The sequence below is a fragment of the Thunnus albacares genome, chromosome 23 (genome assembly GCF_914725855.1).
Source record: "Thunnus albacares chromosome 23, fThuAlb1.1, whole genome shotgun sequence".
NCBI classification, from domain to species: Eukaryota; Metazoa; Chordata; class Actinopteri; order Scombriformes; family Scombridae; genus Thunnus; species Thunnus albacares.
In genome coordinates, this window is record NC_058128.1 from 16997973 (window position 1) to 17022438 (window position 24466).

The following is a 24466-nucleotide window of genomic DNA, read 5'->3' on the forward strand; positions in this document are numbered from 1 at the left end:
TTTCCCCCTTTTTACATGAGATTGCACTCACTAAATCTGTGAGTGCAATCTCATGTACAAAAGGGAGAACATGTGTAGTCGTTTTTTGTATCATACTGTATAGCCTTCATGCTCAAATACAATAGATGTAAGTTTAACCAATACGTTTTGGAAAATGGAAGAATCAGAGATACAGTTACGCCAATGTAGAACTACAGATTCAAAGCAAATTCTGTGCGAAATTTATCAAAAAAATATTAGTGAAAGAAATGTCAGACTTTAAATGTGTAGCTGTATGATCATATTACAAGTTGCACCACAAACCATGTCACCTTCTTAAAGTAGAAGAAGCAGTCAAAGTAGGGTGAGTAACACTAGTATTAGCAGCTAATGCTACTTCCAATGTTATTTTATTGAAATGAGCCCATATGGCAACACTTTAGTGAAAAATCATGGACTGTACATAACGACGGACATAGTGAGGTATGATGTCACACATTAGTTTGCATTGTAGCCAGTCTGAAGTCCAGAGTTGAAGCTTATAGTCAGCACCATCTTTTCCATTTGGAGCCATGACTTTCCAAATAAGGAGTGCAGGATGTTGCCTTTCATGCTTTGGAAACACGCTCTGACAACTTAGGACACTGACTTGGTGGACACTTGGGCTAACATTAGCTACTTCAGCTAAATTGTGCTAACAGGGCAGGTATTGTAATCTAGAAACAGTAAACATACCGAAATATTGCGTGACAGCATCCTATGACCGTTTTGTTAATTTAACTCCTTAATCAGAAAAACACTAGAACTGCTTCTTCTAATTCTTTAAACATGAGCTCTAAAAGTCCAAGACAGTGAATTCGGGAGCCAGGGAGATCAGCAGGTGAGCCAACTGTCAATCACAGTTGTCAATCAACATCCACATGGCAGCCACAAAAGCTTACTGTAAGTCTTCAAATCTCATCAATGGAGCAACAATTTCCAAAATGACCACCAACACACTTGTTAGAGGGCCTGAATTTAGTGATTTAAACCATAGTGACTTGTCAAAATATTATTAACTTAGTACTTCTAGGGAGAACTTAGTGCTTTTTGGGAGTCATCTAGCAGCCATCGAAGGCATTGCTGTTTAAGGTACTTCCACATTGACTTCAGCATCAAGCCACGGTAGCTGCTGCTTGTAAAAAAATAATCTTGTTAACCAGGTACCCAGCGTGTCACTGCCTGTATTTGCTATTGTCAGTGTGGCAGTGGACACAATTTTCAAGAGTATTTCTGATTCATGTTTCTTTTGTAATTCATTGACAACAAAAACCTTTATTCTTGACCCTAACCAGTAACAAATGAAAGCATCAAATCTGAGCAGAATGAAGGCCAAATCACAGCTGAAGGGAATCATATTTAAACCACTTTGACTCAGATCATCTACTGTATATGTTGTATGTATAATGTATGCACTTTCAGGGTCAACTGTCAGATCTCACTTTAAATTTCATTGCTTTATCTTTATTCTGGTTCTTGTCTACACCGAGGTCATGGCTCTTAAGAAAGAAAACTATTTTTATGTTGAGTGTTTTTGCATCCTTTATGAATATGCACAGGCTGTGATTTTTCAGGTCAATTCCTTGGCAGATGTGGAGCTTATAGAAAGAGATGTACATAATTTACAGAATGGCCACACTACGCTTTCATCTTCACTCTCTCAGTTAACTCGCCTCAGTTGCTGCCAAGATGTGTTATGTTTAGAGCAAAAAAAAGTTATGATTATACACACACACGCTATCATTTCTCTGCCACAGTTTTCCTAATTCATATTTCATCCTTGATTTCCTGACAACTTGAAAGCTTGTCCATCTGAATGATTTATTGATGAAAGCTGCCAGAGCTTTTGTGGGAATAGTTCACCTGTTGTGACCTCAATACTAACTGGTATTGGAAGTTATGCAAATTAAATGGTCCATTCAGTGCACTCCAAATGCAAGCAAATATGATAATCGATATTTAAATATCAATCACACTGTGTCTACACTTGGCAGTGACTGGGTTTTAATTTACATCCAATCTCATGCACATTGTTCAGAGCTCTGCATTACCGTATAGACAATGCAATCAACAATTTTCTTTTTACTTGTTACAATACTGTACATGGCCCTTTGATGTAGGCTAATATTCCCACGGTGAAATTTACTGAGCATTGATCAAATGGAGCCACTTCAAGAATCTGTCTTTGAAAAACATACAAATGGTTGGCTGATCAACATCTTTCACGACCGTGTGTTATTGTACAATAATTCACAGACTCATTGCCATGGATAAGAGGGTTTTACATAATGCCGCTTGCTATTCATTCCAAGAACAAAGTGGAGCCCCTCCTCATGTCTCACTCCCAAATCTGCGGGTGAGCTTGTGATTAATGTGTAATTGACTTGATGAATGGGTTTCCCATTCCGTGAATCCATCAAAATACTGCTTGATTAAGCGTCCTCTGCGCCTCTGATTAAAAACCAGCAAGATCAGCTTCATTTAAACACAAGCACGGACCCATCATGTTTCAAAATCTGGTCACGCCCACTGATTATCTCCTTGCAATGTGGGGTAATCAATGCACGTAGCAGCTGGGTATCGGGGGCGACATAGTTGTGGTTGTAAGAGATACTTTGCAGGCAGTGTGGTGGAGAATCGGCCCAGTTTCAGCAATCAGTCATGCCAACAGAAGTAAAATAGGATGGATAGGGGGCGGTGGAGGAGATGGCTAGTGAAGGGTAAGAGTTTGAGAGGTGAGAATGAGATGGAATAGGATTTAGACAGGGACGGAGAGATGGATACAGAAAGTAAGACAGTGTAGTGAAGAAAGTTTGATAGGAAAAGGAGGGAGCGAGAGGAGGACTGGGGGAGCAGAGGTGAAGGAGAGGTGCTGACAGAGGGAATGATGAAGAGACACATGGAGATATGTGACGAGGTATTACGAACGGAGAGATAGGGTTGAGACTGCATATGACACTCCCCTCCTCACTTCTTTTTTCTTTAGGAATCTATACCTCTCGCTCCATCTCTTCAAGTGCTGAAGTGTAATTATGAAATGATGATGACCAGAATCTCACCCTCACAGCTACTAGTGAAAAAAGATACTGCAGAAATGAGTCACAGCAGCCATTACAATATATCACCTGTACATGCTATATGACATTTTACAGTTTCATGTAGTAAGCTACTGGTGGAATTTGAATTATATAGCAGTTCAAGAAGCATTTGCAGCAAATGATCATTTATATAATGGAAAAGTAACACATACCAAGGGTTGTATTGAGGTGTTGATCACTGGAAGTAGACTTGAGAGTAGGAACAAAATGTCACACTCTCTGGCTCAATATGCTTTTCTCTTTTTAATTAGATGATATTTTGGCACTCTGGCGTCCTTCAAGATCAACAATAATATCAGGACACAGGCACTGGTATGTTATGTAGGTATATATAAGGTAATCATGTTCCACCAATAGGGTGAAAAAAAAACAATCACGACGCCTTCAGCAAATCAAAACTTTTAACAAACAGTGACAGGAACTACAGCCAATCAAATCACTTCACATAGATTTAAATTTTACATTTTTTTTTATTAAGTATATTCAAAAAATATTTTTTAAAAATACATTTAATTCATAATCTATATTCAGTCCATGAGGTGACAGGGTTCTCAGATGGTGGATCCAATAGTGTTCCCTCCTGGAAAGTAAAACATTCAAGTTACCTCCTCTTAGGGGGAGTGATACCTTCTCAATACCAATATATCTTAAAAAGGAAATAGGATGATTAAATAATCTGCTGATAATGTGCTGGATAATTCATTTTTTTGCATCTATTATTGCTTAAATATTCAATATGAGTTTTCAGTGCTTTACTCCTCTTTCAAACATGTGACTTTCCACAAGAGCAAGTGATAAGATAGTGTGACTTAGTGTGACATGAAATAACTCCCTTTATAGGGATCTCTTAATCTGTGTGAGGATGTTTAAAACTGTTACAGTGGTAAGTATAGTTACACCAGCTGTGTCTCAATTCATTGCAATTCCATTCAATTCGCATCCTTGGAAGAATGCGATCTACAAAGGCTTGTCCTTCGTAGACTGAAAAGGCCAGAACTGAGTGTTGTTAAATGAGACGGTCTGGTGTACGGAGGATTCCCAGCTGCGTCACTAGCTGTTCCTGCCCTTAACCTTGCGTCACAAAGTGCCACTCCTGTCGCCTAGCAACCTTGACAGCTGCAGTTGACAATCGGGACACAGCTAGTAGAAATGAAGCCAGAAATTTTAATTTTGTCATTGTGGCAGCCCATCCAGGTCCAAAAGCACCACCAGGGACTCCCTGCTCAGCTAAAACAAAATATACATAAACACATTTTGAATTGAATTTAAGACTTTGGACCTGCAGAGCCCCCCCTCCTTTTCTCTCTGCAGCAGTGTACTTGCTGACAGCAGCAGCTCAGCTTCCAACAACAACTACTTGACTGTACCTGACCTGAAATAATCTCAACTCAAAGCTCCACTGACATTTTTTTTCTCACAAAAAATAGTAACCTAATTGACAGAGAGATGCAGTAAATTATGTTATTTGGTCTGTAGCTAAAATAAAATTCCAAACTGTCTAGTTTAATACAATAAAATGAACTGTAATATAGACTGATCTGTTCATTTCAATACATTTATATTTATTTAAATGTGGTGATATCTGGACATAAAGAGCCCCAGTGGCAGGACTGTTGCTGTCCAGTAAAAACATTAAGCTTCACTTTATATTCAGACAAACTAATGTGGCAGCTACAATTGTTAGATTTCATCTAACATTTACCTTTCAAAAGGAATTATATCACATATCAAAATGCTGCTGAGACATTAGAGTCAGCGGTAGATCACCAAAAAGCTGCACAGATCAGTTCATCGGATCACATTCTCCCCGGGATGACGATATATTCGGTCGTCAAATACAGCCTTTGAAGGACGCGGCCCCTGAATTGAGACACAGCTATTGACTACAACAACCACAGCTGCAGCTGCCCTCAGGGATAAGTGCTAAAGTAGCTTGGGCTGTTACTGATTGAAGGGGAGGTAAATATGAGTGTACTAGGTGGTCTCTCAGGTTTTCACCTCTTTTATATACCATGAGAGGTCATTCTTTGAATACACCATTGAGCTGACAATCAGATTCAAGTATATGCCAATGTTTTGTTATTATTCTCTTTATCTATTCTGCACCCTTTAAATACTCTGTTGTAACAGTCATTTGATTTTACTGTAGGTTTAATTTTTAAGAGATCAGACCTAGATCTGTCTTTTATTTTAGTGGCAGCATCATTTAGGACAAAGTAAAGTATTTCTAGCAGTAGGTTTTCTGAACAGATCTGTATACAAGTAATTATTCTCTCTAATGATCCATAAATCTAGAAAACTGATGTGTTTGTAGTCATAATCTATAGTAAATGACAGAAATTCAGAACATGAGTTGAGTATGTAAAGAAATGACTTTAGATGGGTCTTGGACCCTTTAAATAAACAAAACACATCATCCAAGTACCTCTTCAATAAGAATATATTCTCTTTGAACCCATGATTAGTGTAAATAAACTTCTCTTCAAACAAGCCCATATATAAGTTAGAAAATGAGAGTGAAAAGGAACTACCCATAGGTACTCCATGTTTCTGAATATAAAAGGTATCTTAGAACATCCAATAGTTGTATTTTAGAATCAACTTAGCCAACTCTAAAAGACAGTTCTTTGATGGACTTCAAATAGAATTGTGTTTTGAAAGGAAGCATTTCAGGGCCTCAATACATCCATTATGTGGTTTGGATGTACACATAGCATTCACATCAAAGAACAATAAATAAAGTTCCTCCTCATCTAAGAGAGGGTCGCTGGATTCTGTAATGTTTACTATGTGTCCTGTGTCCTTTGTAAAAGAAGAGGGTTTTCAGCTAATGGTCTGATAAAGTAATCTACAAAGGTAGACAAACTAGAGGTAAGAGCCAATACTGGTAACAATGGGTCAGCCTGGAGGATGTTCAAGACTTTTATGTATTTTTGGTAATGTATAAAAAGTAGGAATAATAGGGTGTTCAACTTTTAGAAAGTCATATTCTTTTCTAGAAATTTCACCATTTTGTAATAGATTCTCAAGGGCTTCATGAACTATATTCTTAAAAGAATGAGTTGGGTCCCCTGGAAGTTCATTGTAAAAAATCTCATCAGAAAGTTGTCTTAGACATTCATTAACATAATCAACTCTATTCATGACCACAATAGCACCCCCTTTGTCTGCTTGTTTAATGATAATAGATTCATCTGACTCCATGTCCTTCAGGGCAGCCATCTCTTCTCTGGTTATTTTTTTTTTTTTTAAATTTATGATTCTGTTTTTTTTTTTTTTTTTTAAAGTTCATTAACATCATCTACTAGTCTAGTAGAAGTGTTGAAGAAAAAAACTTAAACAGGTCTACTTTGACATCCAAATCTTTGACATGATTAGTAGGCATGAAAGAGAGTCCTTTGTTTAACACACAGAGAGATGAGATTCATTTAAAGACTTAGTAGACAGATTAAAGCCAGTCATTTCCTCCATTGATGGAGCATGGAGTAGGTCCAAGGTCTTTCTTCCCTGCATCGTGTACAGCCTTTCCTCAGCCTCAACCCCTTTTTCCGACTGTCATGCCTGGCTCGTCTATGGCTTGTTTGGATAAAAAGTTAGAACTTGAGGCTGATGAGAACTGGTCAGAGGAGAGCTGCTCCATTTGTTGACGTCCTGCAGGCCGTCTTTTGGTGCTCCGTTTGAGGTTCCTCCAGAAATAGATGTTGCCCTCGCTCACATCCTTTTTGTCTAAATTTTTTGATTTTCATTTCTTTGATCTCTCTAGAGGGCTTCTCCTGTATGTCTTGATCAGCCTTGAGAAGGTCATTGAATTTTTCTTCATTTCTCATTGCTTGGGATAGAGACAGTTTTTTCTCACAAATTGATTTGCCCAATTCATCCAGGTCTTTTTTGTTGATCAACAAGCAGAGTCCTAAGGTCAAAAGCACACTTATTCAAGATGGCACACCAGTGTTCACAGAATTCTTCTTTTTTTTGCCCAGCATGGGTTCCTTCTGCCATCCAAGACCTCAGGGAATGACTGCTTGTCTGACGTAATCACTCAAAGTGATTGCATGTAGATGGGTTTTGACCCAGCATCTGAAAAGGTTGAAAAGTTCATTGGAGACTTCTGTAGACTATAGCAATGATTGGTTAAAAAAAGATTTGCTGCAGATGATACCTTCTCTTTAGTGTTGGCTAAATTCAAATGATCCTTGGCATATCTGGTCAGGATCTAACAGTTCTGTTGACTGTATAGTAGACATCTTGGAGCTCTTTTACTTTTGGGCGCAATATACGGAAGATAATATGTAATGGAAAAGTAACACACACCAAGGGTTGTAGTGAGGTGCTAATCAATGGAAGTAGACTTAAGAGTAGGAAAAAAGTGCGGCAATTTCTGGCTCTATATGCTTTTCTCTTTTTATTTAGATGATGTTTTGACCCAAGGGCCGAATTGTCAGTTTTGCAGATTAAAACGAATTTTCAAGAAAACTGATGATTTTGGCAGGAACATGAGTGAAAAACAACTTTCAACAAAGAGGATACAAGAAATCTGTCCTAAATGATGCTGCCACCAAAATAAAAGACAGATCTAGGTCTGATCTCTTAAAAAATAAACCTACAGTAAAATCAAATAACCGTATAATATTTATACCAGAGTATTCTAAAGGTGCAGAACAGATAAAGGGAATAATGACAAAACATTGGCATATGCTTGAATCTGATTGTCAATTCAATTGTGTATTCAAAGAACAAAGTGTGCAACACTTTTTTCCTTCTCTCAAGCAAATGATCATTAAAAATTTTTATTCTTTATGTGCAATAATCTGAATAAAACGTTTCACACCATACATCAGCCATATGGCAATTGTATAAAGGCCTTGATTCCCGGGGGAGATTTTGTTCTGTGACTCTCTGTACTTGTGATGTGATGCCAAGACAGCACTGCTATACCCTCACGCATTATAAATAACAACCTCTGAGCTGTTATTTTTATATTTGATCATAGTACTGTACACAGAATGATGGGAATATGGTCCATAATGTGCCATTCCTGTAACTATATTAATCCTTTGTGGAGATGACATACATTGAGATTGAGCACATTAGAGCTGAGCAATATGGCCTTACATATTGAATATTTTTTACAGTTTTGCACAGTTATGGTACATATTACCTTATGTATTTTTTTACTCATAATTTATGATTCTGACATGATCAACATATGTGATGTAAAAACTTAAACAACACACTCAAAAAAGAAACAACAAAAAACTTCCATCCCATGGTTCAGTAGTAAAATCCTAACGCTGTGTCCACAAAGGCTGTTTAGTAAAGCAACAGCTTTGGTTCATCATCAATGTCTACATTGAGTGCATTTAGCCACAGCACTGCTGTGTGGTTACACTTTTTTTTCAGTACCTAGAGCCTAAAACACAGGTTGAGGTTGTGGTTACAGAAGCCATTCCACAGCCTGTGTCAACAGTTGTATTGATCAAAACAGAGTGTGTGTTGTCAGACACATGACGTGACGGATGACTGAAAAAATGGCTGAAATGCATCCTGTGCAAACAGCCTGTAAGGTGCTGCGGGGTGCTTCACTTGCATGTCTTCTGACAAAGTAGTGATGACAGTAGAGTAAGTGGTACAAGAGTCCCATCTAGATCAGGAGTGGTATGGTCAACCTTGCTAGCATTTAGCACCGGTGCAACAAGCTAAAACAAGGGTGAAGGAAAAAAATTTCCATCACTCTTCCACAGTTTGGTTTGACAGTGTGACAGTATTTTTTCATGTCAGTCAATATTTATCATGATATAAATTAAGTCACCATATCTGTTGAGGTTTAGATTCCCTTAAGCTTGAAATTCCCTAGTAGGAGATTTAGAACCTGGAAAATGGGCAAGAAATGTATGAACTGCAAACAGAATAAATTATATCATAGAAAATCAAAAAAGTTCAGTACTGTCAGTCTAAATCCTTATGAATCTCACAGTATGAAATGTTTACAGCTAGGGAGCTTACAGTATATCTTGATCAGTTACATTCATCAGTTAAAAGCTCTCATTTTTAACAGCACCTATTAGCACGATGTCCTTTCCTATTAAAAAAAAACAGAATGTGTGATGCATTAACGCGGGAAAAGCACAAAGTAATGTTACAGTTTTTTTGCAGGGGTGTTTCTCTGAGACTCGTTCTAGGGAGTGCATCCAATGTAAGGGATAATGTACAGTAAGCGGGTCATTATTGCGAAATGAACCCTGACAGGGTGATGCAGGACCCTGATGTGAAGCGGAGGAGTCTTAATTACCCCTTGGATATACTGGTTATAGACGGTGTGCTTGTGTTTGTGTATTATTATATGGTGATACTTCAGGTAATGAACTTAGTTAGTTTCATGTCAGACTTTAACTAAAGACTTTCTCACCCATTGCTTGGCCAAATCGGGCTTTAAGTAGTAGTAGTAGTATCACATCACAACTGACTTTTTTCCTCATTTATCTACAACAGCTTTTCAAATTTAAGGTTAACTGTTGAGCAATTGCGCTCTGTGCCAACACGAAAAAGCCTCCTCAAAGGGGCAGGTACTGTCAGTTCCTGAAAGAGTGCCAAACTTTGTAGCTTCCCTTTGCCATTTACCCGTGTTGTTCTATGACAATGATGCAGCAGTGGAAAAAAAGGTTGACAACATGATATTTCAATCTGGGGCTTCTCGCTTGATTAAACTGAAATGGATAAAGCCCTAATTGCAGAGCATCTTGTTAGCATGAAGCTCACAAGCACTTTGTATCCAGTAGCCAGATGTGTCCATTTTTAATAAAACTGCCAAGTCCTCTTTTAAATGAAATAAACAAGAGTAGAAAGAAAACTTACACAGAAAATGTCTATGTCTGGTACTCCAAACAATATACTCTAAAATCTTGTCTCAATGAAATAAGACTTTTGACCATCTCAGATTTTCTGTAATTCATTCCCTTTGTGGCCCACTCATCCAGTTTAGTTTCCAGAGCTAGGGCGATAATGAGACTTTGGCTTGTCTCTTCATACAAGAACATTCATTAACACTCAGATGAGTATTAGCAACAGAAAACCATTCCCCTCCTCTCTTCTCACCTCCCCTTCAGTTAGAGATTTTTCCTTTTTTTTTGGCAGCCATTAGTCAAGCTTGTGTTTTCTTATCTCATCTCAAATTGTTGATGTCCTTGTTGTCACCTTCAATCTGACAAACTTCACAGCTGCTCTCTAGCTTTCTTTCACTTTTTCCTCTCTTTCATTCAAGCATAGTCTGTCTTAACGCCTCTCTTTTGATTCATTTCTCTCTCTGTGTACTCCAACTACAACTCTCACCCATTCTCCGTTCCCTGCCAAATGCCATCATTCGCTCCTACTCGTATACAACATCAAACAGAATCCATTTCCCCAAGCAGAGCAGGACTAGCCCCTGTGAGCTGCTCTTGATCTCTGTCCGAGCATCTCTGTTTGACAGCTTACAAATGAGCCTGACCCGCTGTAAACAGGACACACACACAAACACAGATTCCCTACGCAACCGCAATTGCAGCGCGGTTGTAGCCTCTGTCATGAAACAAGACCTTTGCTGGCCTCTCCGCTTTCAGACACATCGACCGCGTCTGTGCAGATGTGATGCCCTGCACACTGATGTCTCATTTCTGACTGTCTGACCTCTCACCTTGTGGTGTCACCTTTGACCCCCAGAGCAGTGAGGAGGGAAGTCTATAAAATTTGCAGAAATTCAAATGGAAGGATGCTCTCAATTATTACATCTGCATGCACATCCAGGAGTCTGTGCACCTTACTGTAAACACACTGTATTGTGCACATGTGTATACACACACACACACACACACCGCCTCCCTGCAGTTATCAGATCAAGAGAGCATTTACCCTCTTCAGTGTAACCCTCAATGTAATTCAATCCTCCAACATGCGTTTTCTTGTCATAGCACTGCAGCATTAGTATCACTGGAGATGTACTTTAACTGCGACATTGGCCCAACGCGCCTCCTGACATTAGGTTCACTCAGATGCCTGAACAGCTCCCAGCGCGCTCCTACAGTTTTGCCGTAGATGAAAAATTCATAGGGAACCCTGGTAAAAATCCCAAAGCAGCTTGATCCCATAAATATTTATCTGTCCGTTAACTATTTTGTTTGCCATGGAGGAGAAAAAGAGGACTACAGGGGGAAAAAGGTCACAACCCCAAATAAAACTAGTTTTTTTCTAGGTGAGTGACAAAAACTGAAAAACCGAAACAGTGTATCAGCTCTCCAAACAAAACAGAACAAATTTAAAGTACGATTGTCAAACTATAGCTCATACTTAAATGTTTCTATTATGGGTCAGTGATTCTTGAGAACTGAGACAAAACATAAACATATGAGTTTCCCATGAGAAAGTTTTATTTTGGATTATATCTCAACTTTTCTGATTTTATATAATTACATGTTAAAGAAACACTTTGTGCTTTACATAGTTTAATTATTTCCACTTTGCTTAAAAAGTGTTAAAATTTACATATATCTAGACATTTCGATACTGGGTAATAGACACTTCTTTAGAAATGGATAACTTTTAGTCTATCACTGCTTCTTGAGAACTGGGACAAAACATTTGAAAAAATATTATATTATAGCTGATTATTTCCAAAAATTGATTATATATTTTTAAATGGCAAGGTTTTGGCTACCAAACCATGTTTTGGAACAACCTCCCACTTGGAAAATTTTGTTTATAGTAAATAACACAGTTTTTAGATCAACCCTCAGTTTTTGTGCAACATCAATTACCAAAAAATGTGTGATTAACATAGATTTTAGCAGAAATGTTTCCACCAAAACCATGGTTCCTATTTTTAAATTACCCATACCCGACTTAAAATGAATACGATTTGTGTCATTTTTGTGCAACTTTCACAGCTGAGGCTGACAGAAATGCAATTACTTTTGCAGGTATTTAGTCATAAACATAAAAGTATTGGAGAAATTGAAATTTTGACCTGATGATGAGCTGGAGGAAAAGTCGGAGGATTGCAGTCTATCCAATAGTTGCTGAGGTATTTCTATCTGGACCAGTGTCAGCTCGACTGACCAACCATCCATACAGCCATGATGCCAGCATGCCTAAAAAGATATGGAAAAACTATAGGAACTGTGGGTTCTTCCATCAACTTCCTGCTTTATCAAGTTGAGTAATCGGGTATGAAGGACCTCGGGTCAGGGACATGACCAAAGACCCAAAGCAGCAGGACCAATGTTGGGGGGGCGAGGGGATCATGTTAAAGCTCTGAGACCGTGACACAAAATATGTGGTCTGTTGAAAGGAAAATTGACCTTCAGCCGGTGTTATGTTTGACAGAACCCTGGCACAGCACTGCTCATCATTCATCTAACGCCATACTGTGATGCGTGCAGGTGGAAGAATCAGGCGGAGTTGGGGGGGCTTTTCAGTGGCAGCACACAGAGATTTGTGATGATAGAAGGGACCATAATGGGAGCAGCTACAGGGACTTTTCTAGAGAAAAACTTCTGATTGTAGTGCTGATTCTGATAATAAAAATACAACAACAAAACTAACATCGGATGGCTTCAGAACAAGAGAATGGAATTCCATAATTTTTCAAGCCAAAAGCCCAGACTTGAATCTTCTTGGGAATCTGTGCAATGAATTAAAATAGCTGCTCACAGATGCTCCCTAAATCTGCAAGGAATAATCAGTAAATATATGACAGAATGCAGATCTGCTTGGCAGACATGCAATTTGTAATCCCATTCCCATCTTATGTTTTTGGATTTTGTTTTCAGTATGTCATTATGAGTTGTTTGTGTGTGTGTCTGTGGAGACTGATGAATTTCACAAAGGGTTGGGGTGATATGATAATCTGTACCCTGAAGTCATCAAAATGAGTCAACCAGTAGAGAATTTGAAAATCGATCAATTATCAAAATCAAACAACTTGCGGGTCTCTATGGAAATTGTGGTAACCAATGTATTTTGCAATAATTTGATGAAATACCTTGATTTTTAGGGTATTCAATTTACTGTATTGACTAAAACTCAAAAATTTCAATTGTTTAACATTGAATTTTCTAAAAAATGTACTATATTGTTTCATATTTATTCCTCTTTTTAAGTAAAATTTCATATGCTGTGATAGAAGATTTTATCCAACTCTAAATACGCTACATTCTGAAGGGCATTTTTTAATACTCAATCTCTGTTTAAAAAATAAAAAAAAAAAAAACATTTTAAAAATTGCAGTCTCACCTTATTATCTACTATCATTTTTAAAGCACTGTCAGTTTTGACAAGCTATTCTGCATTATACACATTCTTGGTTTCACAGCGTCATACTGAGAACACAGAAATAATTACATCACAAAAACCTTGAGTTCAATTAACAGAAGTACTGAAGACAACAGTTACAAGGATTTCCCCGACAGCAGCTGTTGGTCATATTCGGCGGATACAAGGAATCTGTATTCACCAACACACCAATCTATTCCATGGAGTTGATTTCAGGGCTTCATGCAGATAATGAATGGTGTTATTTACTGAAGGGAGGCCACTGTGGAGCAGAGAGAGAAGAGATGGCTGAGAGGCAAGCAGATGTGTGTTTGCGTGTGTGTGTGCAGAGCAGTGGCCCTGAGCTAAACTAGTCTGTCCTGCTTCTGCTAGGCAGGCTCCCTCACACACACACACACACACACACGCACAGAAAGAGTACTCCTCGACATAACACCTCCCAGGCACAAACAATTGAACACACACATGCACGCAATCACACTCCTACGCAGCATCTGTCCTCTGCTGGCTGAAGCAGCCCATGAGGTGCTGTAGTGATGAGCGGTTCCAGCAGCGATTTGGCTAAACTGACAGTACCAAAAAAACAAAATGTGTATGTTGGTGCATGTGTGTGTGTGTGTGTGTATGTGTGTGCTGTGCATACAATCTGCCGCTGGATGAACTGTATGTGTCCATATCTACATATGTTGTTGTTGTCCTTGTTCGTGTGTGTGTGTGTGTGTGATATGGCAGCCTTTTGGCTTTGGGGCTGACAGGTGAAGCAGTGGAGCCCCTGAGCAGGTGTTGTCTAGTGTTACAACAGGAGCGGAGGACACAGAGCTGTACAGTAGAGCTATTTAGCTCTGTTTGCTGCACTGTTCAAACTGACAGGTAGCAGACTGCCAACTTGTCAGTGTGCACATGTGTACATGCACCACAGCCACCATTATACAGCAGCTACACTCTCGTTTGATTCAGCGGTTAGACTGAGCATGTTGGTTTGTGTAAAATACAGTGTTTGGGAGCAGTTTGGGTGTGTATTCATGTTGCTTTAAATGTGTGGGTGTGTGGATTTTTATAAAATTAAAAAGACACAGTGCTTGTATGCTTTTTATTCATTTATTTTGAATGAGAACATGTTCCTTTTATATTTGAGTGGATGTAATTTACTGTATGTTTTTGAACTTGTGACCTCCATTCAAAAGGACATTCTGTAATCTGAAACAAGGAACAAAACCTAGTATATAGCTAGACCGTGTATGGCCAATGTGTGAAATTGTGGCCAATTTGTTACAAGGATAGTCAGTGTTAGTGTTAATTATGTGAATTCCTGGATATTAAATGTTCATCTGCAATTAGTGGTCCCAGTAATATTTGTTGTTAAAGTGTACCGAAGTAGCATCACATGACATGGTTAAGCTACATTTGAGTAAAAAAGGTTATAAATGCAGTTGCAAGAACAATACTTTCCACTCATATCTTGGGATGTTTGATTAGAAAGAGAGCTTATTTTAATTCTAATGACTATACTAATTATCTGACAACAGAACTTCGGAAATAGAGTTGCAACTGAGATGCAGGGAATTCTAAATAGATGATTAGTGGGTGCTGTATACAATATTCTTACCAAAGCTGAAGGCAATGAAGAATTGCTACAAAACATATAATAACAAATGGAATGGAGATCTTGGTACAGTAGATGCAAAAGAAAAATGGAAGGAATGTTTACAATTCACATATAAAATTACCAATAATGACAATTACATCTAATTCAGTATAAATTAATGACAAGAATACACTATAGTGGAGATAAAATTCACAAGTTTGACATCAGCTCCTTTGATAGATGTTTAAAATGTGGCACACAGAGTGACTCCCTCATACATTCCTCTTGGTATTGTGTGAAAATTAGAAAGACTTGGGAGAAAACTGAAAGATGGATTTCAAGAACTTGTAACTGTAAAGTTGCATTTTCAACAGTGATTTGTCTCTTTCAAAATGCTGGGAAAATAAGATACCAAACTGAATGGCAAATTCATTTTTTCATCATTAGTGTACTAGAAGCTAATATTGCAACACAGGAACAATAGGGAAGCGCCTACACTTCAAAAATGGAAAACATTAATGAAATATTGCTTGAGTTTTGGAAAGACAATGTGGGAGGACAGCAACGAAGAGAAACAATTTCACAAGATATGGAGCTCAATTTATGAAGCTCTGTAGATTGAGTGCAGCTGCAAAATCACCCAGCATCCATAAATTTAAAAGGAACCCTGTGTATCATCTATTTTTGTTCAGTTTTGTCGTGTGTGTGCGTGTGTGTGAGAGAGAGAGAGAGAGAGAGAGAGAAGTGTGTATGTTTGAGTGGGTGGGGATGCAATATTACCTGTGATATGATGTTACTTGTTACTCAAACAAACAGGTCAAATCATGAAATTTGATTTCTTGAAGAAATGATGATGATGTAACATGTTGAAATATTGAATGTATTGTGTTTAGACCCTTACTCACTCAAAAAAAATAATAATTTAAAAAAAAGAAAAACTACTGACTAATCAACAATCAAAAACGTTACAGATTAATTTTCTGTCAGTAGACTAACTGATTAATCAACTAATTGCATGCAGCTCTAATTTGGTTTGTGAAAAAGAGCTGACATCCTTCTATCCCATCCTGGCTGGCTTTGTACTTCACTTCCTGTTTAGAATAATGGGTTTTATAGAGCAGCCGTGGTGTTATTACATCTAATACGTAAGCATATTACGAGCAAAGAAAGAGTATTATTCCTGTGTGCGCAAACCCCCCTTTTCAGAAGACTATAAGTCCTTATGCAAAAGTGTCAAATAGATATTTCTTGTTGACCTTGTGTTGCGCTCATAGTGACTGTCATGTCTGTAGCAGTCCCTGACATCAGCGGGGATAATAACTGTTCTCTCTTACAGTCAAAAATAGGGGAGGAAATGAGTGATGAATTATATTTCTGACCAAGTACCCTGGATATGAACAGCCACCATCGAGCTCTGTGGACATATCAGGTACTCTGGTATTTTTAGAAGCCTCATATACCTCCCTTCACCAGCCAGACCTGTCTGATTGCAGTAAAGCTGCCAATTTCCCTCTCTGAGTTTCACTCTGTCTAAATTATCCATGATTTTTTTTAAACCTCTGTCTTCATCTTCAACCACTGTCTCTGTCCATTTGCGTCTGACTTTTTCCGTCATTGTCATTCCTCACATCTTTGTCTTCCTCCTTCCCTCTCTACTTCCTATCCCCCCCTGCCATTTGTATCTGAATGCATCACCTCTGCTGTCCCTCCCTCTCGTATTTTCAAATCTCCAACCACTCCTCCGCTTGTCTACTCCCTCCCTCCCTACCTGTTTTGTCTCCCAAAGTCATCCTAATTAGTGTTTAAAGCTCCTGCTCCCCCACAGCAAGGTCGTCTGTGCCCGTAAGCCACCACTGCCTTGTCTTTTCCGTGCCAACTCTAATGAAAGAGCTCTATCTGCTGCCATCAATGCTTGTGTGTGTGTGTAAGAGAGAGGGAGGAGGGTGGGGGGTGGGGGGGGACCACTCACACATCATTAACAGCATTACCTCAATTACACAGTCTGACAATGAGAACTAGCTGCAAACGATGGGCAGTGAGTGAAAGGCGGGAAGGAGGGGGGAGAAATTGACAGAGGAGGTAAAGAGAGGGAAAGGGAGCGAGGTCTCACTCAGCATAAATGAAGAAAAACTCAGGAGCAAAATTGTAACCGTTTTATTCACCCGTCAAGAAAATGTAAAAGAGCTACTGTACACAAAACCAATTTCTTGACTGCACCGAATTCAATCCTCTATTTCTGTTTAAGAAACATATTCATTCATATTCAACACAGGTTTGATTGAATACACGTTGACACATCACTATGACAGAGAGATAGCAGCGCATGGAAGTGAATATTCGTGTTTTTGTGAGGGGCCCTGATGCAATCATACCGGCCTAATATTTTTTTCTCTGGTCCTCTATCTCTTTGCATGACAGTGCTTTCCCCCTGCCTCTGCAACAATGGTAACTAGATTTGACTCTTGTCATGATTTCCGCCCCTCGTTCCTCTTCCATGGCTGCTTCCTTTCTTTTTTTTTCTTTTTGGAAAAAAAAAGGAACTGATGCCTGTCCTTTATTTATCACAAAATTTCCTCTGGGAACAAGAAACAAAACAACAAAGGTCGGATGAAAAAGACACGAAAGGGGACATGATGGAGGTGGAGAAGATGCTGGCGGAGGGAGAAATAGTTCAAATCAATATCATGAATCTACAGGGATTTGAAATGGTGCCCAGGGACAGTTTAGGAGCAGCACATCCGCCGCCGATTGTGTGTCTCACCCAAGGGGCAAGGCCAGTCAGGGCTGCTCGACCACAGTGCTCAACAGATCAATAGTCCTGCATTTTGTGTGTGTATGTGTGTGTGTGTGTGTGTGTGTGTGTGTCTGTGTGTGTGTGTGTGTGTGTGTGTGTGCGCGCGTATCTGCGCACTATCTGCCCACAAGCCCAACATTCATTGACAGAGAGGGCCAGGTGAAGTGTGCAAACAAGGAGGTTGTTATGGGAGTGGGGGGGTGAATAAATGCTGCAATAAAGGTCCTGAGGCTGTTGTAAAAATTTACGTCCTTTTCTGGTTTTTATTTTATTTTATTTTTTCCTCTCTGGAAAACTGCTTGCTTGGAAATACTGTAGCATTCAGTAAAAAAAGTTAAAATAATAATTAAGGTTTTCATTAAATCAAACTGCTGGTTGTACTATATGATCTGTATTATTTCCTGCAAAAGTCATTCGATGTATTTACATTAAGTAATTATCTCTCTATACTGTATAGTAGTTCTCAGTGTTAGTGGTAGAGTCCACCATTACTGTGCTGGAATCACGAAATTGTCCTCACACATTCAATGGGTTAGGATGCATGAAATCCAGCGTTACTGTTTGTAATTTCATCTGAGTGATATCAGCCTCACTATTGTTCAGTCTCTGAATGCCGTAGCAGATCTGTATAATATTTCTGATTCCGAGGTTAGCATGGACAATGATTGTTAATCAAATATGAGTTTAAAAAATAAGAATACATAATTTTTTGCTTTTAAGGTCAGCGGATCAGTTTTAAATGTTGCAGGGAGTAACGGGACAAGAAAAAAGAAGGAGCAACCATACTCTTCTACAGTGCATGTACAATCGAACAATGTAATGTGAATGAACAGTACTTTAATACAGTTCATACATAATATGTAAACTTAGTTGTATTGGGGTTGTCCTAGTTAAAACTGAAAACCTGAGTATCAGCTATGATTAATTTGCTGTTAGAGAGGTGTCGGTAACTTTGGTGACTTTTTAGAGCATATTTTGAGACATAGCTGTACCCAACTGCATTATATTGTGAAGTGTTCATGATATGGGACAGACCTGAGTGTCTAATTAATATTTAATGTTACATTTTTGTGGTGAGCCACAAGCGTGAGGAGCATGCAGTGTGATAAACCCACTGTGTTGTAACTGCAGCCAACAAGCTATGTCACAGATGTGCTGTAGGTTACGAAGTGATGTTATCAAAGAAGTTACTCAATGGTATTACAACACCACTCATAATCTAAAAGCACATACTTAGCCTTTTGGTGGTAGGTTTTTAACAGCTTTTTACAGTTTGCTAGCTCAACAGTCAATGGCTTTTTTGTGTCATACTGTCAGGCTCAAACTGTGTCATCTGTATGTCAATGATATTCATGCACAACTTGCTAACATTTAAATTCACATGAAATAAAAAGTAAAATATGATATAAAGATATCATATTGATATTGAACATAGACCATTTCAAAAGCCAATCTAAATAGATGTAGCAAATACACATTATGAACTCAGCATGACTTTAAACGATACCTAAATGTGCATTTTGTGCACACAGCACAATTCACTCTAGGTCTTGAAGGCAGAGGCAATACTGTATGTTCTTATGCATATCTATTCTTTCAGAACTCTGGCAATTAGCATACTGTACTGCAGGCAACAGCTGGTGCTCTATACTTGAGTGCATTATCTGTAAGCTAGGGAACAAACACATGTACTCTGTTGTTGTTTTGCAAGTCAGAATCATTATTATTGCAAAACTAAAAAGGAATACAAAAACCAGGCAAGACAGCTGAGGGCGCAACAAGAGAAACCTTTTACATGTGCAGTTATTTCAATCAAAGTGATTCTATTTTTCTGTTATGTGAACTGGAAACAATTTATTGGCTACAGACCATCAACAATGTGGCAAAGGTCACTTCGTAATGTGGGCAATTATACTGTTATGTATCTTCAAGACATTACGCATGTCGCTGGGTGACGGATGATTGTTTCCTTCTGTTTGTGTGTATTGTCTTATGGTTGAGACTATTTCCTATATGTGTATCAATTAAGTAAATAAGACTCATTTTCAGAAAATTCTGTTTCATGAAGGAGGTTTAAATAAGTCTGACCTAAGTTAGAGGGGTGGTCGTGCTAGTTTTCAGGCTGTGCACCTAAAATCTGAGCTCATATCTTTTGCAGTCTAAAGTATCTGCACAGTATTCTGATAAATGATAGTCTATTCTGATAGTGATTTTAATTGTACTGCAAAATAAAGATGGTAAGCAATTTTGACTCATGACTGTACTTGATTACAAGAAGAGAGCTGAAACAAACTGAGCGAACAGAGGAGTGCAATAAGCTTGATTCATCTCTATTTATATCAGACTCTGAACACACTGCTAACTTATAACATGCTGAAAAAAGCTCTTTTAATTTGTTAATAGCAGTGGTTTTATTTGTTTTATCTTTTGTCATTATTTTATTCTTCATATTATATGTTTAATATGTGCTTCTCTGCATCCACCAACATCTCAGTTTTGTTTTAACTTGTCAGTTTTCATAACTATAAATTGATGGGATATGTGCTTGATGTCTTGGGTACAAAGAGTATTTCAAAGTCATGATTGAGCAATTCTTACACCAAGCTTGAACTAGTCTGATCTGAACACTCATCCTGAGACACGGGGCAACACAAATGGCAGAGAAAAAATTATAGAAGCCAAAAGCCCAGTTAGTATAGTAGAAGAATTGCTTTTAAAAAAGGTGTCCCAAAAGAGTTATGATGAGACAACTCTGCAGGTGACCCTATTTGAGGTCTACACACTTGCCAACGAAGGGGAATACAAACAACACTGTGGTTGACAAGAGAGAGGAAAAAGGTGGCTTTGTGGGATGGTAGAGGGGTGAATGTACACTTCACCTTTACTTTGGTTAAGTCTCTCCTTTGTGTGTTTCTCATTTATGCTGACAGAAACTTGAAGGCTACAAAAGGAGAGGTACCTTATCCTCGTTTACAGAACTGGACTACAGAAGCAGTTTGGTTGACACAGATTTTTTTGTGTGTGCTCACTTGATTTTGGTCTGATTTTGGGGTAACTTTGGGTAATTTGTGACCCGTTGATTGGTCAGACTTATTGGCTCCCTGATGCAATGAACATCCATCAGTCATTTCAATCCATTGTCAAAGCGCTTGTTCTAGTCCCCAACTGTAGTACAATGGGTCTATTTCTTTATGGAGGTATAACACTGTGCAATGTAAAATGCTGTGAGCTAATATATTATCTATGTGATCTAATGTATTCCATCTGGTGATCATGTCACTTCAACCTTCCTTGTTATTCCATATTTTCTTTACTCAGTTGATATTCCTTATTATGAATCATAAATTAAGATACAAAATACTTTCAATCAACCGGTCAGTGCTTTATGCTGTGATATTATCTTTTTTTTTTTTTTAACTTCTTCTATCTCTTGTCACTCATGCAGCTATTTCAAACAGATCCACTGACTATCATAAATTGCTGGAAGGTAACCATAAAGTGCTCCATTCATCTGCTGGTTGGTTGCAACGGTGAACGAGAGAGGCACTTGCCTGGTGAATTTCCCCCTTTGGTTCATTTATTTGAATAGTACAGAATGCCTTCAGGCAAATTTGATGACTCATCCATTTAAAATGATTTTTTGATGCTTTTCCTCTCTCTTCCACTTAAAGAAATATCCTCTCTGATATTGACCTTAAATACTCGCTTTCAGTGAAAACTCCATTTGAATGTAATTTAAATGTTAAGTAATGTGGTGCAGTACATCAGGGCAAGTTGATCTAAATTTATCTCAAGCAAAAAGAAAATCTGTTGACAGATTTATGATTGTGAATAGCAAATATACATTTATTTTTCTTCAGGCAGCTAGTACATTAGTGAAGACATAGTCAGGCAATTTTAGTGGTGGGGTCACTCTGTTTTTACAGATGTTTGCAGAGTCCAGTCTTGAACATGTCCAGTGAACTTTTTTTGTCTAAAACCATTGTCACAGAAAAAGGGGAGGATATAGCTTCTGCATTTATATTTCCTACTTTGCTATATACATCCATATTCACATTTTTGTAACCCTTCCATCCATTCTGTTTCTGTCTCTGCCTGGTGCTCTATTCTCTTGTCATTCTTTCCTCTCTGTCATAGTTACGCTTACTTTACTGTCATTAATCACTCGTTGCTTTAAATAAAATCATAAAGATTTGTGAAGATGTAAGACTGCATTGGAAGTAGATGTCAAAGGAAAATTCAGTCATGGAGAAACAAGACTAAGAGTCTGCAGCTACACCATCAGCTCTGTGAGGCTGTATTAAGGCACAGCGTGCTGTGAGCCAAATGCTAATGTTAAAGACAATGCTAATGTGCAGCAGGTACAATGTTTGCCATCTTAGTTCAGTGTGTTAGCATGCTAACATTTGCTAAGTAGCCATTGGAGTTACAGGTATTTGGTCGTATATCAAAGTACTGGACAAATAAAAATTTTTACCTAAACAACATTGCATCTTTGGAGCAGTGGCGCTAGCATGGCTAAGAATGAGATTGGATATCTCCAGCCAATTTAGCCAAGTGTAATCCCAGGAGAGCTTACCCATTCGTCAAACTGAGCCTGTTTATCATTCACTTCCTATAGTTACCCCACATACAGACACACATGATTGCTTCCTGTACTGCTAGTGTTACCTGGCACCCAAAGTCCAAAAGTCCCAGAGCAGCCCTCACATTAATGTAGTTATGGCTAGCCTGCTGACAACAACTTCAGCATAGGATTCAGACCAGAATAGGCTATGTTGTAAGAGATTGGTCCAACTGTCTCCCTCCTAAAGCCTTCCTTACTGTCTTCAGGACCCCTTAAATATACAGATATTGAAATCAATTCAGAGTATTGTAGACAATATTTCAATACAGATGGCTCATCTCTGTGAGCATAGAAGCCTGTTTAGCCTTTGGTGAGTTAGCATCAATATCAGTCATTAGGTCTTTGTTGACACTAGGCTTTAAAATAACTTTTACTTTTAAAAGGTGGAGTTGACAAAATGTGATTGTCTTTTTCTCATGTCTCATTGCAGCTAAAAGATCCATTTCCTTTTTCTCTTGGCCGATGAGCAGCACCATTGGACTAATGAGGGGCTGTGCATCTTGCTCAAGGGCATTCTAAATGTTGCAGGAAATCTTATTTGGCCCTGCTATGGAAAAACAGCAACAACAAAGATCTTCTATTGGTAACAGTTGACAGTATGTGGTGTAATTGCTGATAATGGTTGCTGATAGACCAACGCCAAAGGCTAGGCCTCAGGAAACGCACTCTAGATTGTGGGATGAACAGAGACTGTCACTCACTGTTCACTGTCTGTGGCCATATAAGGCACCATGCACACACACGTGTCAGTGCCTATATAAACCATTAACCCCAGCCCTTCCATATACCACCATATAATTACATTCTACCGGTAATCTGTGTCTGTAAATACAGGAAATAACCCTCAACTGCCATCATAATCACTCACTGTGCAATATCAGACAAAAAGGTCACTAAAAATGATATGGGTCGTGATGAAGAAATCACACACACGTAGAGAGCATTGTCACTGCTCTTCGGGCGATATGTGACAAGGCAACGAGGTCTTGACCTTCTCACCACACACTGATGCTTCAATTATTAGACCATAAGGCCTCAGGGTACACATTTTCAGACAGTGTTTTTAACCCTGATTCATTCCCTTGATTCAGCTTAACATAAGGTCTATATTGATGAGCCAGGGTCAATTTAATATTAAGGGTCAAACACAGGAAAGATTTAGCATGTAATAACTTAGAAAAAAAATGTTTCAAATGATATATTGTGTATTGTGTGATGGCCTGAAGGCAGTCTTTCATGGTGAATAATACTCAACCTGTACTAAACTTATTGTGGGTATGCTGCAATACTGAGGGTAATACGAGTCCCAATATATGAGTGAAGACGATTTAAGCCATGCTAGCAGTCTAATGACTTTGGTGATCTCCTGAGTTTCCTTCAAGCACCGACATGAGGTTGACATTGCAAAATATCTCAACAACTCAGTTGTCATCAAAGTTGGTACAGATATTTAAGATCACCACAGGATGAAACTTAATGACATTGTTGAGTAATGCAACTTTGAGGATCTCTAGAAAACTCATGTGATCATCCATATTATTACAACCTAATCATTGGGTCAAATTTTCACCTTTTCCAATATATTGCTTGCAAAACTAATGACATTCCAATCATCTGCTACAACTATGCCTGCTAGAACCATTACTTGTGCACATATGTTGCACAACTTTTTTTACAATGCACAAGTCAAGCCATGTATATAGCATAAGTATTGTTATGTTTATAATGTATACATTATAGTATAGATTGAATGCCATTTATTGGACTTCTTATTTTGTTGTAGTTATTACTCTTAGTTCTTATCTGTTCTTATCAGCCTCAGTTGTATGTTATATTTAGTGGTAATTCGCAAATGTTAGCATGCTAACACAAAGTGAGAAGGCAGCCATGGTGAGCAGTATACCTACTAAACATCAGAATGTTAACATCTTCACTGTGAGCATGTTAATATGCTGATTTTAAGATTTTGCTTATTGCCCACAGTAAATGTATTTACATTCTTTCATTTACTTTATGATACAAGTGATGATGGGAAATGTTGT